We start from the raw sequence: 7,500 nt of genomic DNA on the forward strand, positions 1-7,500 counted from the left end.
CAAGTTCCATCCCTATGCTGTCAGTGTCAATAACAGTGTCTAACAAGTTCCATCCCTCTACTGTCAGTGTCAATAACAGTGTCTAGCACGTTCCATCACTATTCTGTCAGTGTCAATAACAGTGTCTAACAAGTTCCATCCCTATGCTGTCAGTGTCAATAACAGTGTCTAACAAGTTCCATCCCTCTACTGTCAGTGTCAATAACAGTGTCTAACAAGTTCCATCCCTATGCTGTCAGTGTCAATAACAGTGTCTAACAAGTTACGTCCCTATGCTGTCAGTGTCAACAACAGTGTCAAACAAGTTTACATCCCTATGCTGTCAGTGTCAATAACAGTGTCTAGCAAGTTCCATCCCTCTACTGTCAGTGTCAACAACAGTGTCAAACAAGTTTACATCCCTATGCTGTCAGTGTCAATAACAGTGTCTAGCAAGTTCCATCCCTCTACTGTTAGTGTCAATAACAGTGTCTAGCCAGTTCCATCACTATTCTGTCAGTGTCAATAACAGTGTCTAGCAAGTTCCATCACTATGCTGTCAGTGTCAATAACAGTGTATAACAAGTTCCATCCCTCTACTGTCAGTGTCAATAAGTGTCTAACAAGTTCCACCCCTATGCTGTCAGTGTCAATAACAGTGTCTAACAAGTTCCATCCTTACGCTGTCATTGTCAACAAGTGTCTTACAAGTTCCATACCTATGCTGTCAGTGTCAATAAAACTAACGAGTTGCATCCCTATGCTGTCAGTGTCAATAACAGTGTCTAACAAGTTCCATCCCTCTACTGTCAGTGTCAATAACAGTGTCTAACAAGTTCCATCCCTATGCTGTCAGTGTCAATAACAGTGTCTAACAAGTTACGTCCCTATGCTGTCAGTGTCAATAACAGTGTCTAACAGGTTCCATCCCTATGCTGTCAGTGTCAATAACAGTGTCTAACAAGTTCCATCCCTCTACTGTCAGTGTCAATAACAGTGTCTAACAAGTTCCATCCCAATGCTGTCAGTGTCAACAACAGTGTCAAACAAGTTTACATCCCTATGCTGTCAGTGTCAAAACAGTGTCTAGCAAGTTCCATCCCTCTACTGATAGTGTCAATAACAGTGTCTAGCAAGTTCCATCACTATTCTGTCAGTGTCAATAACAGTGTCTAGCAAGTTCCATCACTATTCTGTCAGTGTCAATAACAGTGTCTAAAAAGTTCTATCCCTCTACTGTCAGTGTCAAAAACAGTGTCTAACAAGTTCCATCTCTATGCTACATGTATCAGTGTCAATAACAGTGTCTAACAAGTTCCATCCTTATGCTGTCAGTGTCAATAACTGTGTCTAACAAGTGACATCCCTCTACTGTCAGTGTCATTAACAGTGTCTAACAGGTTCCATCCCTCTGCTGTCAGTGTCAGTAAGTGTCTAACAAGTTCCATCCATATGCTGTCAGTGTGAACAAGTGTCTAACAAGTTCCATCCTTATGCTGTCAGTGTCAATAACTGTGTCTAACAAGTTCCATCTCAATGCTATCAGTGTCAATAACAGTGTCTAACAAGTTCCATCCCTATGCTGTCAGTGTGAATAACACTCTAACAAATTATATGATATATCCCTATGCTGTCAGTGTCAATAACAGTGTCTAACAAGTTTACATCCCTGTGCTGTCAATGTCAACAACAGTGTCTAACATGTTAAATCCCTATGCTGTCAGTGTCAATAACAGTGTCTAACAAGTTACATCCCTCTATTGTCAGTATCAATAAGTGTCTAACAAGTTACATCCCTCTACTGTCAGTGTCAACAACAGTGTCTAACAAGTTAAATCCCTATGCTGTCAGTGTCATCACTGGTGACAAGTGAGATCCATCTCTCTTCTTTTGGTGTCATCACTGGTGAGTCATTACTCTCCTGTCAGCGTCATCATGGCTGTGATAGGTATGTTCCATCCCTCTTCTGTCATTAGTTCCAGTGTCACAGGCTTGCAGATGAGTTACACATCTCTTTTGTCAGTGTCATCACGGGTGGATGGTGAGTCCCATCTCTATATTCTTCCACTGTCATCATCAATGTCCGGTGAGTCCTCCATCTGTCCTGTCAGTGTCATCACAGGTGAGTTCCATCTCTTTTCAATCTGTGGGTACTGTCTCTGTCAGTGTCATTGCAGGTGACTTTAATCTTTCTTCTTTCACTGTCATCTCAGGTGAGTTCAGTTTCTCTTCTGTCATTGTCAGTATATGTGATTGATTAGTTTAATCTCTTCTGTAAGTGTCATCACCAGTGAGTTCTGTCTCTCTACTGTCAGTGTCACCGTAAGTGATTGGTGAGTCTCAGCTCTTCTGTCATTGTCACCTTAGGTGAGTTCCATCTTTCTTCTGTCAGTGTCGTTTGTTCCGTCTCTTCTGTAAGTGTCATCACCAGTGAGTTCAGTCTCTCCAGTGTCAGTGTCACCACAGGTGGATGGTGAGTCCCATCTCTATCTTCTTCCACTGTCATCATCAGTATCCGGTGAGTCCCATCTGTCCTGTCACTGTCATCACAGGTGGATTGTGAGTCCCATCTCTATATTCTTCCACTGTCATCATCGATGTCCGGTGAGTCCTCCATCTGTCCTGTCAGTGTCATCACAGGTGAGTTCCATCTCTTTTCAATCAGAATCATCACTAGTGGGTACTGTTTCTGTCAGTGTCATTTGCAGGTGACTGGTGAGTCTCAGGTCTTCTGTCAGTGTCATTGCAGGTGACTTCCATTCTTTCTTCTTTCACTGTCATCTCAGGTGAGTTTAGTTTCTCTTCTGTCATTGTCAGTATATGTGATTGATTAGTTTAATCTCTTCTGTAAGTGTCATCACCAGTGAGTTCTGTCTCTCTACTGTCAGTGTCACCACACAGGTGGATGGTGAGTTCCATCTCTATCTTCTTCCACTGTCATCAATGTCTGGTGAGTTCCATCTGTCCTGTCAGTGTCACCACAGGTGGATGGTGAGTCCCATCTCTATCTTCTTCCACTGTCATCATCAGTATCCGGTGAGTCCCATCTGTCCTGTCAGTGTCATCAAAGGTGAGTTCCATCTCTCTTCAGTCATTGTCACCACTGGTCCCTTGATATATATATATATATATATGTAAAATATCATCACAGTTGACTTACATACATGTGATACCTTCTGTCAGCATCATCACCAGTGAGTTCTATCATTCTCCTCCAGTCAGTGTCATCACCAGTGAGTTCCATCTCTTTTCTCTCAGTGTCATAACAGGTGACTGGTGAGTCCCGTCCATCTGCCTTAGTGTCATTATCGATGTCTGTTGAGTCCCATCTTTCCTGTCAGTGTCAGTCACAGGTGAGTTCCATCTGTCTCTCTCTTCTATCAGTATTATCACCGGTGGGCTCCATCTCTCTCTCTTCTATCAGTATTATCACCGGTGGGTTCCATCTCTCTCTCTTCTATCAGTATTATCACCGGTGGGTTCCATCTCTCTCTCTTCTATCAGTATTATCACCGGTGGTTTCCATCTCTCTCTCTCTTCTATCAGTGTTATCACCGGTGGGTTCCATCTCTCTCTCTCTTCTATCAGTATTATCACCGGTCGGTTCCATCTCTCTCTCTTCTATCAGTGTTATCACCGGTCGGTTCCATCTGTCTCTCTCTTCTATCAGTATTATCACCGGTGGGCTCCATCTCTCTATTGTTAATGTTGATGTCATCACAAGTGACTTCTGCTTTCCTTCTCTCCTCAGTCAGTGTCACCACAGTGGAAAAACGATGAAAGGACCTGCGTTTATGATTTTTAACTTCGTTTTAAGAGGTCCGGAAGTTACCCTTTTTTTTTTTCATCAGTGTCGTGTCACCACAGGTGACTGGTGGGTTTCATCTTTCTTCCTTTATTGTCATCACTCAGTATCATGAAAAGTGATTACTGATACTAGCATGTGACCTGTGACAGTGTTACTGTTAGTGATTGGTGAGGGATGAGGTCTATTTATCTTCTCTCAGTATCATCACTGGTGACTGGGGAGCCCCATCCAGATATTCTGTCAGTATCCCTCTCTCTCTCTCTCTGTGTCTCTGTCTCTGTCTGTCTGTCTGTCTCTCGCTCTCACATTCGCTCTCATTCTTTCTTTCTCTCTCTCTCTCTTACTCACTCACTTTGCGCATCTAAAAACATGTATGTTAAAAAGGTGAGGAAATTAAATTATATCGCGCAACTACAGTCATGCATTTAACTGTATACTCTTTCACTTCATTTTGTTGCAGTGGCCATGACACAGTTCTTTAATTGTTTACACATGGATCACATAATACAATGTGTACCCTTTAAGCTAGCTCTTTCTCTCTCTCTCTCTCTCTCTGATTTACGTTTGGCTATATTAAGTGTGTGTTTGTTGTTGTTTTTTGTTTGTTTGTTTTTAAACAAAATTCTTTGTTCATCCTGATCTTGGTTTGGTTTATGTATGCATGTGTGTACAACACGTGTAACCATATACATGTATACATGTCGGTGGTCTTACATTCTTTAAAAAAAAAAAGAATTAAAATCGGAGTTCTCGCTCCCCCTCTGTCAGCCTGTCTGTCTGTACCTGTCTGTCTCTTGTCTCTGATTGCCTCTCTCTCTCTCTCTCTCTCCTCTCTCTCTCTCTCTCTCTCTCTCTCTCTCTCTCTCTCTCTCTCTCTCTCCCTCCCTCCTTTTGTCCCTCAGAAATTAAGCAGTAAAAGAAACACATAAACGTTAGAGGGAAAGAGGATAAGAAACGTCTTTTCAGGGTGCTTCAGTCATACTATGTACGTTTTGTCTGTGACCGACTTTCCACCCACCCCACTCCTCTTCTACCGTTTCCCCGTTCCCAGGGAAGGCTTGGGCATTGGAGAGGAAAGGAGGTCACACACGTGGGGGCTGTGAATCGTGGTAGTGTTCTACACCTGCTCTCCGCGAATCCTGCCGCTGTTCCTCTGTTGCTCTCCCTGAAAAACAAACAAACAAAATCAAAACAAAACATAAAAAAAAACGTTAGTGTCGTTTCCAAACCCGTTTTCTAGGAACCATAACAGGAGGAAGGTGGCAGAATGGTTAAGTCGCTCAGTTGCCATCCAATACAGAGAGTCCGTGAGGGTGTGGGTTCGAATCCCGCTCTCGCCCTTTCTCCCAATTTCGACCGGAAAATCAAACTGAGCGTCTTGTCTTTCGGATGAGACGATAAAGCGAGGTCCCATGTGAAGCACGCACTTGGCGCACTGACAAAGGACCCATGGCAACGAGGGTGTTGTCCTCTGGCAAAATTATGTAAAAAGAAATCCACTCTGATAGGTACACAAATATATAAGCATGTACTCTAGGCCTGACAAGCGCGTTGGGTTGTGCTGTTGCCAGGCATCTGCCAAGCAGATGTGGTGTAGCGTGTATGGATTTGTCCGAGCGCAGTGACGTCTCCTCAGGAAACTGAAATGCATAACAATGTTCTACAACCGTTCTCCATGATTCATGACAGTGTTCCCAACAGTTCTCCATGAATCATGACAGTGTTCCACAACAGTTCTCCATGAATCATGACAGTGTTCCCCAACAGTTCTCTATGAATCATGACAGTGTTCCCCAACAGTCCTTTATGAATCATGACAGTGTTCCCAACAGTCCTTTATGAATCATGACAGTGTTCCCCAACCGTTCTCCATGAATCATGACAGTGTTCCACAACAGTTCTCCATGAATAAGGCTGTGTTTCACAACAGTTCTCCATGAATAAGGCTGTGTTTCACAACAGTTCTCCATGAATCATGACAGTGTTTCACAACAGTTCTCCATGAATCATGACAGTGTTCCCCAACAGTTCTCCATGAATCATGACAGTGTTCCCCAACAGTTCTCCATGAATCATGACAGTGTTCCACAACAGTTCTCCATGAATCATGACAGTGTTCCCCAACAGTTCTCCATGAATCATGACAGTGTTCCCCAACAGTTCTCCATGAATCATGACAGTGTTCCACAACAGTTCTCCATGAATCATGTCAGTGTTCTCCAACAGTTCTCCATGAATCATGACAGTGTTCCACAACAGTTCTCCATGAATTACGAATTATGACAGTGTTCCACAACAGTTCTCCATGAATCATGACAGTGTTCCACAACAGTTCTCCATGAATAAGGCAGTGTTTCACAACAGTTCTCCATGAATCATGACAGTGTTCCCCAACCGTTCTCCATGAATCATGGCAGTGTTCCCCAACAGTTCTCCATGAATAAGGCAGTGTTCCACAACATTTCTCCATGAATAAGGCAGTGTTCCACAACATTTCTCCATGAATAAGGCAGTGTTCCACAACAGTTTTCCGTGAATAAGGCAGTGTTTCACAACAGTTCTCCATGGATAAGGCAGTGTTCCACAACAGTTCTCCATGAATCATGACAGTGTTCCCCAACAGTTCTCCATGAATCATGACAGTGTTCCCCAACAGTTCTCCATGAATCATGACAGTGTTCCACAACAGTTCTCCATGAATAAGGCAGTGTTCCGCAACAGTTCTCCATGAATAAGGCAGTGTTCCCCAACAGTTCTCCATGAATAAGGCAGTGTTTCAGAACCGTTCTCCACGAATCATGGCAGTGTTCCCCAACTGTTCTCCATGAATCATGGCAGTGTTCCCCAACAGTTCTCCATGAATCATGGCAGTGTTCCCCAACAGTTCTCCGTGAATCATGACAGTTTTTTTCCCCCAAATGTTCTCCATGAATAAGACAGTGTTCCCCAACCATTCTCCGTGAATAAGGCAGTGTTCCCCAACAGTTCTCCATGAATCATGACAGTGTTTCACAACAGTTCTCCATGAATAAGGCAGTGTTCCACAACAGTTCTCCATGAATCATGGCAGTGTTCCACAACCGTTCTTCATGAATTATGACAGTGTTCCCCAACCATTCTCCATGAATAAGGCAGTGTTCCCCAACCGTTCTCTGTGAATAATGCAGTGTTCCCGAACAGTTCTCCATGAATAAGGCAGTGTTCCCCAACTGTTCTCCATGAATCATGACAGTGTTCCACAACAGTTCTCCATGAATAAGGCAGTGTTCCACAACTGTTCTCCATGAATGTTGGCAGTGATCCCCAACAGTTCTCCATGAATCATGACAGTGTTCCACAACAGTTCTCCATGAATCATGACAGTGTTCCACAACAGTTCTCCATGAATCATGACAGTGTTCCCCAACCGTTCTCAGTGAATCATGACAGTGTTCCCCAACAGTTCTGCATGAATCATGACAGTGTTCCACAACTGTTCTCCATGAATCATGACAGTGTTCCCCAAAGTTCTCCATGAATCATGACAGTGTTCCACAACAGTTCTCCATATGGCAGTGTTCCCCAACAGTTCTCCATGAATCATGACAGTGTTCCACAACAGTTCTCCATGAATCATAACAGTGTTCCCAACAGTTCTCCACGAATTATGATAGTGTTCCACAACCGTTCTCCATGAATCATGACAGTGTTCCCCAATGTCCTCCATGAATCAT

The 7,500-nt window shown here is 43.4% G+C and overlaps 1 protein-coding gene across 1 annotated transcript in view; it reads left to right on the forward strand.

Moving 5' to 3' along the window:
• LOC143298350 (uncharacterized) overlaps positions 1–7,500 on the forward strand; it is a 13,272-nt gene that overhangs the window by 1,303 nt on the left and 4,469 nt on the right. The window lies entirely within an intron of this gene.

Source organism: Babylonia areolata, chromosome 23 (genome assembly GCF_041734735.1).
Source record: "Babylonia areolata isolate BAREFJ2019XMU chromosome 23, ASM4173473v1, whole genome shotgun sequence".
Taxonomy (NCBI): domain Eukaryota; kingdom Metazoa; phylum Mollusca; class Gastropoda; order Neogastropoda; family Buccinidae; genus Babylonia; species Babylonia areolata.